The following is a 16338-nucleotide window of genomic DNA, read 5'->3' on the forward strand; positions in this document are numbered from 1 at the left end:
AAATCATTTATGTATACTACAAACAGCAAAGGTCCCAGCACTGATCCCTGCGGAACTCCACTAGTCACAGCTCTCCATTCAGAAAAGCACCCTTCCACTGCTACACTCTGTCTTCTATGACCAAGCCAATTCTGTATCCATCTTGCCAGCTCACCTCTGATCCCGTGTGACTTTACCTTCTGTATCAGTCTGCCATGAGGGACCTTGTCAAAGGCCTTACTGAAATTCATGTATATAACATCCACTGCCCTTCCATCGTCGATCATCTTTGTCACTTCCTCGAAAAACTCGATCAAGTTAGTGAGACATGACCTCCCCTTCACAAAACCATGCTGACTCTCACTAATACGCCCATTTGCTTCCAAATGGTAGTAAGTCCTGTCATGAATCTTCTCCAATAATTTCCCTACCACTGACGTAAGGCTCACCGGCCTGTAATTTCCTGGATTATCCCTGCTACCCTTCTTAAACAATGGAACAACATTGGCCATTCTCCAGTCCTCTGGGACCTCACCCATAGCCAGTGAGGACACAAAGATTTCTGTCAAGGCCCCAGCAATCTCCTCCCTTACCTCCATCAGTACTCTGGGGTAGATCCCATCTGGCCCTGGGGACTTATCCACCTTAATATTCTTCAAGACGCCTAACATCTCTTTTTTGATCTCAACATGATCCAGTATTGCCCCTTCCCTAGTTGGACTATCTACATATTGTCTCAGGAAGCCCTCCTGGATGCACCTTACAAATTCTGCACTATCCAAACCCCTAGCACTATGTGATTCCCAGTCAATATAGGGAAAGCTAAATCACCAACCACAATAACCCTATTGCTTTTACATCTTTCCAAAATCTGCCTACATAACTGTTCCTCAATCTCCCGCCGACAATTGGGAGGCCTATAGTAAACCCCCAACATTGTGACTGCACCCTTCCTATCCCGGAGCTCTACCCATATTGCCTCGCTGCGAGGTATCACCGAGGTATCCTCCTGTCGTACAGCTATGATATTCCCCTTAACCAGCAGTGCAACTCCCCCACCTCTTCTACATCCCTCTCTAACCTGCCTGAAACATCTAAGTCCTGGAACGTTTATCTGCCAATCTGTCCATCCTTCAACCAAGTCTCTATAATAGCAATAACAATAGTAGCAATACCTTCAGCGACTGGTGTATAAGGACACCCGGGTCTCATTGCAAGTTTCCCCTCTCTCAATTTATAGCCATTCAGATAATAATCTGCCTTCCTGTGTTCGCTACCAAAGTGGATTACCTCACATTTAATCCACACTATACTGCATCTGCCATGCATTTGCCCACTCACTCATCTTGTCCAAATCACACTGAAGCATCTCTGCATCCTCCTCATAGCTCACCCTCCCACCCAGCTTTGTATCATCTGCAAATTTGGAGATATTACATTTAGTTCCTTCATCTAAATCATTAATATATATATTGAGTAGCTGGGTTCCCAGCACCGATCCCTGCGGTACCCCACTAGTCACTACCTGCCATTAATTGAGCTTTAATTTCACATGCTAATCTGTTATGTGGGACCTTGTCGAAAGCCTTCTGAAAGTCCAAATAAACCACATCCACTGGCTCCCCCTCATCAACTCTACTAGTTACATCCTTGAAAAGTTCCAGTAGATTTGTCAAGCATGATTTCCCTTTCGTAAATCCATGCTGACTCTATCCGATTCTGCCACTGTTTTCTAAGTGCTCAGCTATTAAATCTTTTATAATGGATCTAGAATTTTCCCCACTACCGACGTCAGGCTGACTGGTCTATAATTCCCTGTTTTCTCTCTACCTCCCTTTTTTAAATAGTGGGGTTACGTTACATCCAAACTGTGGGAACTGTTTCAGAGCCTAAAGAATCTCGGAAGATGACCACCAATGCCTCCACTATTTCTGGGCTGCTTCCTTAAGTATTCTAGGATGGAGGTTATCAGTCCCTGGGGATTTATTGGCCTTCAATCCCACCAATTTCCCCACCATCTCCCTACTAATACTGATTTCTTTCAGTTCCTCACTCTCATTAAACCCTATGTCCCCCAACATTTCTGGTATGTTATTTGTGTCCTCCTTTGTGAAGACAGAACCAAAGTATGTATTTAGTTGGTCAGCCATTTCTTTGTTCCCCATTATAAATTTCCCTGTTTCTGACTATAAGGGACCTACATTTGTCTTCACCAACCTTTTTCTCTTCACATACTTATAGAAACTTTTACAGTCAGTTTTTATGTTCCCCGCAAGCAAACTCTCGTACTATATTTTCCACTTCTTAATCAAACCCTTGGTCTTCCTTTGCTGAATTCTAAACTGCTCCCATTCCTCAGGTCTGTTGTTTGTTTTAGCCAATTTGCTCTGAAATATCCTTGACCCTAGCGCCAGGGAGGCAACATACCATCCTGGAGTCTCTTTTGCGGCCACAGAAACACCTATCTATTCCCTTTACAATTGAATCCCCTATAACGATTGCATTCCCACACTTTTTACTCCTCCCCTGTGCAGCAGAGCTAATCGTGGTGCAACGGATTTGGCTGTTGCTGCTTTCTCCTGAGAGGCCATTCCCCTCAACAGTATCCAAAGCGGTATATCTGTTTTGCAGGGGAATAGCCACAGGAGATTCCTGCACTGCCTGCCTAGTCCTCTTGCTCTGCCTGGTGGTCATCCATTCCCTTCCTGCCTGTGGACTCTTAGCCTGCGGTGTGACCACCTCTCTATATGTGCTATCCATGATACTCTCTGCCTTGAAGATGCTCCACAGTGTCCCCAGCCGCGGCTCCAGCTCCGAAACCCGGGCTTCCAGCAGTTGCAGCTGGAGACACTTCCTGGACACATGCTGGTCCCTGGCACTAGAAATTTTCCCGGCTTCCCAGGTAGAGCAGGAGGAGCACACCACAGCTTTGAGCTCTCCTTCCATGACTTACCCCTTGAAATTAAATTAAACTTTTTGGAAGATACTTAATATCAAATAATATCCATTACGGTAGGGCCTTTCTTCCCTGCTCCTCGTTGTTACAGAATATAGCACTTACAAACGTTGAACAAAATAAGACTTGAAAACTATAAGCGATAAAAGTAGCAAATACTTACCCAACCATACTCATGGCACTCAAAGGATCACCTTGTTCCTTCCTCACCAAACTTCCTCAGTCACCAAACTCCAACTTAAGCACTCTACTGCAGCCGAAAGCAGCACTCAAGGGCAGCTGGAGTTGCAGGAGTTCCACAGGTTAGTGCCCTAGGCCCAACCGTCTTCGGTTGCTTCATCAATGACCTTCTCTCTAACATAAGGTCAGAAGTGGGGATGTTCGCTGATGATTGCTCAACGGTCAGCACCATTCACGATTCCTCAGATCTGAAGCAGTTCATGTCCATATGCAGTAGAACTTGGACAGTATCCAGGCTTGGGCTGACAAGTGACAAATCACATTCATGCCACACAAGTGCCAGGCAATGACTATCTCAACAAGAGAGAAGCTAACCACCTCCCCCTGATATTAAATGGCATTACCATTGCTGAATCCCCCACTATCAACATCAGGGGGTTACCATTGACCAGAAACTGAATTGGACCAGCCATATAAATACTGTGGCTACAAGAGCAGGTCAGAAGCTAGGAATCCGGCCGCGAGTAACTCACCTCCTGACTTCCCAAAGCCTGTCCACCATCTACAAGGCACAAGTCAGGAGTATGATGGAATACTCTCCACTGGATGAGTGCAGCTCCAACAATGCTCGAAGCTTGATGACATCCAGGACAAAGCAGCCCCCTTGATTGGCACCCCATCCACCACCTTCAGCATTCACTCCCACCATCACTAATGCACAGTGGCAGCAGCGTGTACCATCTATAAGATGCACTGCAGCTACTCACCAAGGCTCCTTCAACAGCACCTTCCAAACCCGTAATCTCGATGACCTAGAAAGACGAGCAGCAGATAAGACCATAAGACATAGGAGCAGAAGTAGGCTCTTCGGCCCATCGAGACTGCTTCGCCATTCAGTGAGATCATGATTGATGTGATAACCTAAACTCCACTTTCCTGCCTTTTTCCCCATACCCCTTGACTCCTTGACTGATTAAAAATCTGACTATCTCAGATGCATGGGAACACCACCACCTGTAAGTTCCTCTCCAAGTCACACACCATCCTGACTTGGAACTATATCACCATTCCTTCACTGTCACTAGGTCATAATCCTGAAACTCCCTCCCTAATAGCACTGTATGTGTACCTACACCACATGGACTGCAGTGGTTCAAGAAGGCAGCCCACCACCAACTTCGCAAGGGCAATTAGGGATGGGCAACAAATGCTGGCTGAGCCAGTGATGTCCATATCCCATGAACGAATAAAAAAAAACTTCCACTGTCTCCCCATACCTCAGCAAATTGACTGAGATTGTCCTCATTTTCAACTCCCACTGTCGGAGATTAATCACACCAAGGCATCATTTCGTACGTAGAAACATTTATTATGTGCACAAGGGAGACAATACAATGAGAGCTACTGTAACGTCTCGTGGCAGAATACACGCAGACCTGTTAAAAGCATTTTTACAGCCAATCAGTAAATTTTGCACAAACCTATCCACTTATTTGCATAAGTTAACTGACCAATCCATGTTCCAGTAAATTTCCATTTCCCTCACAACAGATGTTGTGCTTACGCACATGCTTATCACAACCCTGATTACATTCGGCCTGGGAAAGAACAAAATGGAATGTCTCAGGGCTCATTCTACAACTGTGGTCAGACAAGATGGTATTGTTCTCAAGGCTGCAGTATTTTTCTCTTAGGCCTCGGCATATAATTCAACTTCTCCATTAACCCTTTTAGCACTAAATGGGTACCCTGTAGTTGCCTAGGCCACCACACTTCCCCCCTTTTGTCCTACAAGGACAATCCACCACCCTTAGCCAAGTTCTATGTATCCTAGCCGCTGGGCTTCATCCTCAGCGGGGTCCTGATTCCTAAGGAGAGGGAGGGAATAGATAACTGGCTTGCCACCAGGACTCTGGAGGTTCTGTAGTCGGCAAACAAAGCGGATGCAACAGAGGACAAGCTGGATAACTACATACAGGACAATGAGTAGGACAAGACCCATAAGTCATAACAAGGTATTTGAGGAGGGTTTTGAAAAGATCCCCAAACCACCCACCGATATTAGGGAGCCACCCCCACCAGTCAAAGGATTTTTCCTGGGCAACTGCATGGAGGAGGCGCACTTGGTCCTGAATGAAATGTATTTCAGTCTCAATCGTCTGGTCCTTGTTAACATAGAAACAACATGTTTCATTAATAGTTGCACAGACTCCCCCTGTGCTGCTAGCAGGAAATCCAGGGCCATACGGTTCTGGAGGACAAAGCTTCCAACTGCAGACTCTGAATGGCGTCAACAGTCTTATTCTCAATAAGTTCCATTGTAGTGGAAATATTAATAATGGCCTTTTCCAGCTCTGAGACTCCTAGACTTGGGATGAGGGCCCGGACAAATTTGTGGAATCCGGTGTCACGGGTAACAAGCAGGTTCCAGGTTGATCGTTTATGACGCCTCACAGGCCCTAGATGGTTATGGAGAGAGTGGATGGTACGGCTGTTGACCCCAAAGGCCTCAGGGACAATATAGCCAATGGTGCAGGTGCCCGCCCAATTGACAAGGAGGGTTTTGTACGCCCTGTTTCCACAAAGCCAGAATGAGCCATTGCGGACAAGGGTAGGGTACCAATAAGTGGAATTTTGGCAAAAGTTAAGCCACTTCCAGACAAAAGAAGAATTCGCCTGGGTATACCAGCGGATGCGGCAGGTCTGACTGAGCTGCAACGCTTGCAGGGCCAGCAATTCGGGGCAACCGGACTGATTTTTGTAATTGCAAGGCCCAGATTCTTCAGTGTAGTAGCCAATAGAGGTCCAAGTGGAGGTGGAATTATTTGAGGTGAGATTGTATGATTGTTGGCAATCACACCCACCCACATTAAAGTATGTGAGGCTATCCTCAGATCTTGGGACCTGCGAAAGACACACCATCTCATTGGCCTTGCACTCCCAAAAGGTGGTCATAGGACCAGACTGGTTGTGGAACTGAAATCGGCCGACCTGGTAGTTATAATCAGCAAGGTAGGCACAGAACCCCAATGGCAACTCGCCCACCCGAGTACTACCCTTGGTATAATTTCTCCTGACGCATAGCCAGGCCGGCCCCTTAACAACCACAAAGGTGGGCTCCCGTCTCCAAATGGGCGTTCGATGAATGAGGGCCCCTGTATTACCTACGGACCATGTGGAATCTGAGGGGAAAGCCAGAAAATGCATCTCTGAGGAGTAGGGGTTAACAGGAAAATGAGTACAAATCTAACATTTAGTTCGATTAACTTGCGAGGCTATGGCCTGCATTCGTTGAACTGCAGAATTGGTAGTCCATGCCCCCGCAAGGACCACGCAGGACAGGATCCAAATCAGAGTCAACACTCTGACGGCTCAGTTAAAGTTCCTGCACAAGCACTTCCGTCCGAGGTCAGCGTCCGCTTGACGTGCGAGGCGTGGATCCACAAGGGTCGTCCTTCAACCTTCACGGCCGTATGGGTGGTGAGCAGGACTTGGAAAGGCCCCTCCCATCGAGGTTCCAAACAGTTCTTTCTCCGGAAGGTCTTAACCAGGACTAGGTCACCGGGCTGGTATTGATGGCAGTCTTCAATGGTGGGTTTTTTCTGAGCTTCTACTACCTGTGTATGCAAGCTTTTGAGGGAATTAGTAAGCGCTATACCGTATGTAATCATTCCCTCATCCATAGCGTGGATGTCCATTTCCCTAGCAGACAAGGGTAGGGCCACCAGGAGGCGCATGGGACGTCCCATTACAACTTCTTAAGGGGAAAGGGAGGTGGTACGGTTAGGGTGAGAGCGCATAGCCATGAGCGCCAAGAGTAGAGCTTCAGGCCATTTCAAACCGGTTTCTTCACATAATTTAGCTAGTTTGTTTTTCAGAATACCGTTTTGTCTTTCCACCGCCCCAGTAGACTGGGGGTGGTATGGGCAGGAAAGGTGATGATTGCATTGTAAAACCTTCAGCAGTTCCTTTATCACTTTAGCGATAAAATGAGGTCCGTTATCACTTGATAAAATCTCTGGTATCCCAAACCTGGGTATGTATTCACGCAACAACAATTTTGCAACAATAATAGCATCATTTCATCAGATGGGATACGCCTCCACCCATCGCGAGAACAAAAATACTATAACTAAAACATAATTATATCCCATACATTTAGGCATTTGTATAAAGTCCATTTGTAGATGTACAAATGGGCCCCATGGCTGGGGTCCCGTACCAGCAGTCACTGTGGGCGTCTTGCCTGGGTTATGTTGTTGACAAAGCAGATATTGTGAAGCTATTTTAGCTGCCATGGCGAAAAACCCAGGCGCAAACCACATCTGTTGTCCCATTCTGTTCATCCCCCCCTTTGCCCCAATATTTTCTACTCTATATAATGTCCTGCCGGGTGTTGACATAGGTATGACAGGTATTACTAATACAATGTCTATTAGCATATTACTATTCACTATACATTCAACATTCATTCTATATACGCGTGTCAAACCTCTGAGCTGGCAACCGGTCAAGTCATGATTCTTGTGTCGTGAGAGATTCAATAAATGCTCATTAGTTACCCATAAAGGGACTACCCCTTCATTAATCTGTCTTAAATTTTCTCGGGCTTGTTCTAGTGCTCAAGATCCATAGGTGCTGCATACATCATTTCTGCTCGCTTCGTCTGAAATATCTTTCCCTATTTCAGTTAATTTATTGATAGTCCCCACATGACTTTCGAGCATGGTAGCCAGGCTTTGGATTAACCGTGTCATGTCCTGGTCCGTATCTAATTGGGTATCCTGGATCCCCTGTCCCCGCCCTAAAATCTGCTTAAGCTTAAAGCTCAGGGTACAGACCTTCTGATCTACAGTTGCCAGGTTCTGAATTAACCAATGATGTCCCTATATTAAATATCGTAGCGGCATAATTTATCAGGCTGCGCTTAACGCGGTTCCCTCCCAAGCCTGATCGCATCTCGCCATTGAACTGAACTGCTTCAGTCATCAATTGGCGCGTCAGAGCCGTATAGAGTGCTTGGGTATGGGTTGAGCACCACTGGGGCAGGGCAATTCCGGATATGTTCAAGACTACGGGTACCAGCTTGTGGTGTACATTATCATACAAAACTTCTGATTAACCAGTACCAAACCATTCGTCGGTCCTGGATGCATAGTCGGACAAGATGGGTCAGTCGGTGTGGTTTGAGAGGTTTCAATTATCTCTACTCGGACTGTGGAAGTAGATGTGGAAGGTGGCTGGGTAGTGGCGGACCTCCCATGCCCGATCTGAAGCAAACCCTTACTACAATTTGAAAGCACTTGTTCTCTTACTGTTACATTTATCATTCCCAGTTGCATGTCGCATTTGGCACTGTCCGTGCTGTACCAAAGTTCCTTCTGCAGTGCAGGATGAGAAGAGATGATCTCCGACCTTGTTGCCAGTACTGATACGCCCACGACCAGGATCGTAGATCTGTGGAGACATTAACATTGGCTCCCGTTCTCCGGGTTACCGCTTAGTCAATTGTCATGTATCTTTAACTGTGTGTAATGCCCCCATTTACTTCCTGTTCTCATATCTACCAGTGCGCATGTATCACCTGTCATAATTATCTCGTATGGTCCATGCCTGTTCTGCCACAGAAGGCTGTGGAGGCCAGGTCATTGAGTGTATTTAAGACCGAGATAGATAGGTTCTTGATTGGTAAGGGGATCAAAGGTTATGGGGAGAAGGCGGGAGAATGGGGTTGAAAAACTTATCAACTATGATTGAATGGCGGAGCAGACTCGATGGGCCGAATGGCCTAATTTCTGCTCCTATGTCTTATGGTCTTATTCCCCACTTGGTCCATTGTTGCTCTTTGGATTTGCCTGTTTCCATACCCTTAATCACCTGTCGGTCTCTGACTTCCTCTCTTAACTCATGTAATTGCTTACTTAATTCTCTTACATTGTCCTGTATTTTTCCTTTCAGTGGCCCTACACCTCCTACTATAATGCCTTCAGGTAATTGCATGGTCCTTCCTGTTATCAATTCAATGGGGTGAACCCGGTAACCCTAAGGCACATCAGAATGATGGGCAATACGGTGGCCCAGCTGTTGCCTGTCTCCTGAATTGCTTAGGCTATAGATGTTTTTAAAGTTCAGTTCATCCTTTCCACCATCCCTGAACTCTGGGGTTGGTAAGGAATATGGAATTTCTGTTTAATCTCTATAAGATTACACACTTCTTTAATGACTCTCCCTGTGAAATGAGTTCCCTGACCTGAATCCATCTGGGTAGGCACCCTCCATTTCTTCCAGTCTACTGTCTCCTGCTGCTGTCCCACTTCAGACCTCAATTCCTTAAACTGCCAGCACAACTCTACAGTGCACCTTCTTATCCTATCTTTCAATGGCTCAGTATCTTCACTTCCAGTGATGGTTCTCTCTGCGAGCCACTTAGCTATGTCTGTCATCATAGTGTTAATCCTGTGGTCTTACTTTTTGTAGCTCGCAGGCACATTAAACATAATGAGTAATACATCTATTTAGCCTTTTTCCAGCTTTCCCTTTACCTGTATCCATCTTGTGGTAAATTGTTGTTAAGTATTATTTCTCCTTACATTTCAATTCCTGAACTACAGATTCCACATAGTTTTACCTCTAAGTTTTTTTTTTCCTTCTGACCATGATCATCCTAAGATTCTCTTGAGTTCAGTTTCTCTATTGTCAACGAGGATCTCTGTCTGTAGATCTTTGCTTATCTCCCCCTGTGCTTTTCCAATGTCTCAGTTGATGGCCTGATTATCAAATTCACTTCCCTTAAAAAGTTTGTATATTGTGTCCTCTTTCCCTAACTCATTCTCCTACTTGCCTCATACCATTTTACACATGCAACAACTGCCACCATATCTTGTTCAGGTTGCCTGGAGAGACTTTAAAATAAATAAAATATTCTCATAACAGTTTTAAAAACAGAAATCAGGTATTGACATGTTTTGCTTCCTTATCTTCTCAAACAGTTTGTCTCAAAAGTAACCCACTAAATTGTGTCTGACCTGTTTCTTTTAGAAATATCCCAGATTCATTAACTTGGCCAAAAATTGGATTTCTGCCAAACTTTGTCAAGGTCTTGAGTTTAGCTTCATATTTTGGGAACACACTTTACAAATACAAAAGCTTGCAGCATTTGAATTAGTGCCAATTGTTGTCAAACCTTTTAAAATGAAAATTCCCTTTTGAGAAATTATCAGGAACCAAACCTCAAATTTTAAACTTTAAGAACTGTAATTTACACTATCAAAATTAAGACTACCTCTTTCTTATGTGTGTTGATTTGTATCCAAGTTATAATTTCCGTACGTTTATCGACACATTCTTTATCTTAGATAGCATTCTAGTAATTCAAAAGTAGCCTGTTAAATTACACTGCACTTTACATCTCAAGATTGTCCCAAATTCAAATTACAGTGCTGTTGGGATGCAGATTTCCTTTAATTTTTAATTCATCTCTTCAAAAGAAACCCCTTTTTATCCATTGGAACCATCTAGACCATGTGTTTATGTCATTTGGTTTTTCTAGAATCCTTCTGAATTTCAAGTAATTTTTTTCCTCAGAATTTTAGAATACCAACTCGTATGTATTAATCTCAATCAGTTTGGAAGCTTATGATGAGTGTTATTCCCTACTAGTCTGCAAGGGGGTGGTACAAGGGTTGGTTCATCTCAAACAAAGTCAAGCCCTGTTTTATCTTTACACTACCTTCAAATTGCGATTTTGCCAGAAACCTCAACTCAAACCTTACACTCAAAACTTTGGAATGTTTGAATAAACTTTTCCTTTAATCTAGTACGGGGCTTTTGACTCTAAAGTGCTCAACCACACACACAAAAGACAATTTAGGGAAGAAAACTCATTAAAGCTCACATACAAATGCTTCCTTGCACACAAACAAAGATATATAAAGGTATGTATTTATATTCCCATAATATTGAACTTAACCCTAAACTAAGCTTCAAGTAGCAGTGGGGGGAATAAAGGGATCTTGAAGGCTCCACCTATAGGGACAATCAAACTGACTGAAGCTCACATTTTCTCTGCTGCTGCTTCTTGTCAATTGCTCATTAACCCCCTAGGGGTACCCTCCCTCTCTCTCTTCAGCACAAACAGCTCTTGTAACTCAGATTAATTCATTTTTTAAGTTACAGAAAATTCAGTAGCGGACCTTTCGGGTCCCAATCATCCTTAAAACATATGCTAAGCGACATTTCTATCCCGATTAAAAGTTCCATCTGGTGGGAAGCTCTCTCCCTTACCTTGGGTCCACTTAACCCATTCAGAAACATGTTGGACACTTTCAGGTCCATAATGGACATACATATAAGCATTTGGGGTTCCCTTTGGAGGGGGAACCTGGGGTTTCTTTGATGCCATATTACCCATTTTCTATCTAATAACTAAAAAAAAAAGGCCAGTCCTTGGCGGGTCCTCGACCCCCAATTTACTACTAAGGTACTTTCACCAATCAGTCCACTCACGCTCAAGGGGTCCCGGACCCCGAGCCGCAATCACGCACACACACACTCAGTACCAGCTCCAGGGGCTACCAACCCCGAGTATTACTTCTAAACCTAAACTCCAGAGGCTACCGACCTCAAGTATATTCTAAACCTAAACTCCAGAGGCTACCAACCTCGAGTATATTCTGGCCAGAGCGGTCCCGGACCGCGACAACTAATCTCCTAAATACTTAAATACATGACTTACCCTAAGAGTCAGCCACAGGCAGGCGAAGGCCAATCGCGGGTCAACGAACCCCAGAAGCCCAAATCGGGCTGCCGCGGACTGAAGACTCCTTGAACTGCGAGGTCCTAACACTGGTGCTCTGTGACCCAACCCTAGGGGTTAGTCATTTCGGTGGAACCTCCAAGAAACTGTCGGAGATTAATCACTCCAAGGCATCATTTTGTACGTAGAAACCCCATTTATTACTTGTGCACAAGGGAGACAATACAATGAGAGCTACTGTACTGTCTTGTAGCAGAATACACGCAGACCTGTTAAAGCACTTTTACAGCCAATCAGTAAATTTTGCACAAACCTATCTGCTTATTTGCATAAGTTAACTGACCAATCCATGTTCCAGTAAATTTCCATTTCCCTCACATGCTTATCACAACCCTGATTCCAATCGGCCTGGGAAAGAACAAAATGGAATGTCTCAGGGCTCATCCTACAACTGTGGTCAGACAAGATGGTATTGATCTCAAGGCTGCAGTATTTTTCTCTTAGGCCTCGGCATATAATTCAACTTCTCCATTAACCCTTTTAGCACTAAATGGGTACCCTGTAGTTGCCTAGGCCACCACATTACCATGGCCTCAACACCCACCCCCATTTGGTAATCTCCAACCAAATATCAGCCACCTGCTTCTCCAATATTTGTTCCCTCCTTGTTTTCCACTCCCTTACCTGTACCGCTGTTGACCACTCTTTCAGCCTCTACACAATGCTCCGTGGAGCTTCCCATCTCTCACCAGTGGAATGATTCCTGGGATGAGAGGGGTGTCCTATGAAGAGAAATTGAGTAGAATGGGCCTATGTTTCCTGGAGTTTAGAAAAATGAAAGGTGATGTCGTTGAAATGTATGAAAAAGGGCTGGACAGGGTAGATGCTGACACTGTTTCCCCTTGCCTGGAGAGTCTTGCACAAGGATTCATAGTCTCAAAACAAAGGATCAGCCATTTAGAACTAAGATGAGGAGCTAGTCATTGGCAACATGATATTATGAAAGGGAAATCCTGTTTGACAAATCTATTAGAGTCTTTTTGAGTATGTAACCAAGTTAGATAAAGAGGAACCAGTGGATATGGCATATTTGGATATTCAGAAGCCATTCGATAAGGTTCCAAGGGAAATGTTGATAAAGGGGGAAGAACTCATGGGGTTGGGGCTAATATATTAGCATAGATAGAGAATTGATTAAGGTCAGAAAACAAAGAGTAGGAATAAACAGGTCATTTTCAGGGTGGCATGTTGTTACTTAGTGGAGTGCTACAAGGTCACCAGCTATTTACAAACAATAGATTATTGATCTGAAGGGACTCAAGTTTGCAGCTGATCCAAACCTAAGTGGAAAAGTAGGCTGTGAGGAGGATACAAGGGCCTGGATTTTCACTCCCAAGTCTGGAAGCACGGGTTGGGAAATTTTCTGGCTCGCTGCGCCCACCTCGGGAGAAACTCCCTCCAGTGGTAGGTTCTTCCTTCCAGGCGGAAGGGCAGGTACGGGAATGAGTCCGGCCCACCGACCCCGGACACAGATTGGAGGTAGCCATAGGGACTGTCGAGCAGTAAGGCAGGCTGGTTAAAAGGCCCGCCTTGGTTTTCTGGGACTTTGCCCCATTTGTTTTATTAAATATTAGACACTCTGGCTCTCACCCCTGCCCACTGCCCTAGCCATCTTAATGCCACCCCATGGCCCCTTATAGTTCCTATGCTAACTCATGGCAGCCCACCCACTACCCTTTGCCCTTATCTTCCATGCCAACTCACCCAGTACCCACCATCCACAGATCTTAGGATCTACTTTGAGATTAAATAAAGTTCTAAATATCAATTATAGCCTTAACTATAAAACCACTCCAATTCATGAAAGCCAATTCAAAACATAAATCCCCTCAAGTATTTAATCCCTTCTAGAATTAAACTGCTGTATTCATAACCCCACATCAAAGATATCGAATCCTTTAATAATCTCTTTGAACTGTGAATCAAACTGTGCACTTACAGCCCCCTACTGTGATAATGGTAGGTTGTGGAAAGCAACCAAGCATTTATAACGATAGCCCTTAGAATATGTCAACAAACACCTATTATAAATGCTTGAAACAAATTGTTTCTACTGTGACACATGCAGCCTTTTCAAAAAGAAAAGGTTAGGGATTTTAAAAAACTTGACAGCTTGAGTATTTCTTTTTTACCTCCTGACACAGGCAGGTTGTTTATCTTTCAATTTTTAAAGGGTTAAGTATTTGAACAACTTTATAGCTTAACAGTTCTACAGATCTTCAAAAGCATTTATGACTACTCTTTAGATTAATCTACACTGTAGATTAAGGCTCTTGTTTTTGTGAAAAGGGGCCTGTTTGAATTCAGCATTAAATTCAAATGAATCTGCTGATGTGAGTCAGATCCCGCGCCCTTTCCCCTACTAGTGAAAATGGGATCTGTCAGAGATGGGGTTGGGATTTCCATCTCCATGACTTAGCGAAAATCTGAGCTCAGGAGTCTGCCATTAGGTAGGTTGTGAGTGGAAGAGAAGGTGGTAGATCGAGTATAATGTGGGGAAAAGGGAGGTTCAGAATCTTTCGCAGAATCTTTGCAGTGCAGAAAGAGGCCATTCAGCCAATCGAGTCTGCACTGGCTCTCTGAAAGAGCATTCTACCTAGTCCCAGTCCCCTGCCTTATCTCTGTAACCTTACACATTCTCTCTTTTCAGATAGCAATCCAATTCCCTTTTGAATACCTCGATCGAACCTGCCTCCACCACCCTCTCTGGAAGTTTGTTCCAGAATCCAGCCACCCTTTGGGTGAAAAAATGTTCCCCCTCATCGTTTTCACTCCTTTTGCCAATTATTTTGAATCTAGTTCTTGATGCTCCCTTGAGTGGGAACAGTTTCTCACTATTTACCCTGTCCATACCTCTCAGGATTTTAAAAACCTCTATCGAGTCTCCTCTCAGCCTTCTTTTCTCCAAGGAAAAGAGTCCCAACCTCTCCAATCTATCTTCGTAGCTACAGTTCTTTATCCCCGGAATCATTCTTGCGAATCTCCTTTTACTCTCACCAATGCCTTCACATTCTTCCTCAAGTAATGGTGCCCGGAACTGGATGCAGTACTCCAGATGAGGCCCAACTAGCATCTTATACAAGTTCAACATTACCTCCTTGTTCTTGTACTCAGTGCCCCTATTAATAAAGCCTAAGATACTATATGTTTTATTAACTGCTCTCTCAATATGCCCTGGCATCTTCAATGACTTATGTACATATACACTGAGGCCCCTCTGTTCATGCACCTCCTTTAGAGTTTCTCCCTTTATTTTATACTGTCTCCCCATATTCTTCCTGCCAAAATGAATCACCTCACACTTCTCTGCATTGAACTTCATCTGCCATTTGTCTGCCCAATTCACCAACATGTCTATGTCCTTTTGAAGTTCAAGACTATCCTCATCACAGTTGACAATGTTTCCAATCTTCATATAATCTTTTGAAATCATGCCCTGAACACCATAATCTAGGTCATTAATATATACCAGGAAGCGCAAGAGTCCCAACACTGACCCCTGGGGAACTCCACTCAAGACCTTCCTCCAATCTGAAAAACAACTATTTATCACTATTCTGTTATTCGCTTTCGTAAGAAGAATAGAAAAAAAGTATTTTTTTTTAAACAAACACCAAAAATGCTGGAAAAACTCAGCAGGTCTGACAGCATCTGTGGAGAGAGAAAGAGAGTGGATGTTTCAAGTCTGTATGATCCTTCTTCAGAGCTCAAGTATGACGGGATTGGTTTGTGGGGTGCTTATTGATTTTTATATTGCTTTTTGATTGTTGAAACAGACTGAACGTAACTATGAGGAGAGAGGTCATGTTTGTATAATGCAGGAAAGGAAAGATTCTGTTGTCTGCAATAGAAGTATAGGAACAGATGTATGCTTTTCAGTTCCCCGGTGGAGGTACAGATCAGCCTTGATCTATTTGAATGGCTGATGATCGGTACCTCAACCCAATTAACTAACTTTACTCCATATCCCTTAATATCTTTGCCTAGCAAAAATCTATCTTATCAGCTTTAAAAGCTGAGGTAGTATTCAGCAAAGCAGGCATCCCTGAAATGTTAAAAGCAAAATACTGCAGATGCTGGAAATCAGAAACAAAAACAGAAAATGCTGGAAAAACTCAGCAGGTCTAACAGCATCTGTGGAGAGAAAGAAACAAAGTTAACATTTCGAGTCCTTATGACTCTTCTTCCCTGAAATGTTCTCGACTAGTTAACCTCCAATATTACGTGGCATTACTGAATGACAATTGCCTAAAGGTGAGGCTGTGTGTGATGGTGTCATTTGTCTTGGTGGAGTAGGCGCCTTCAGTTCTTTTAATGAGCTAATGGTTTAGATTACTATTTAAGCAGAATAAAACTAATTATAGAAGTATTATCCTTTGAAAGTCTTAACCAATGTTTTATAATTATA

At 43.9% G+C, this 16338-nt stretch overlaps 1 protein-coding gene across 3 annotated transcripts in view; it reads left to right on the forward strand.

Annotated features, from left to right (window-relative positions):
* Positions 1-16338, forward strand: part of LOC144687474 (centrosomal protein of 83 kDa-like) — a 73431-nt gene that overhangs the window by 54330 nt on the left and 2763 nt on the right. The window lies entirely within an intron of this gene.

Source organism: Cetorhinus maximus, chromosome 12 (assembly GCF_964194155.1).
Source record: "Cetorhinus maximus chromosome 12, sCetMax3.hap1.1, whole genome shotgun sequence".
In the NCBI taxonomy this organism is placed as follows: domain Eukaryota; kingdom Metazoa; phylum Chordata; class Chondrichthyes; order Lamniformes; family Cetorhinidae; genus Cetorhinus; species Cetorhinus maximus.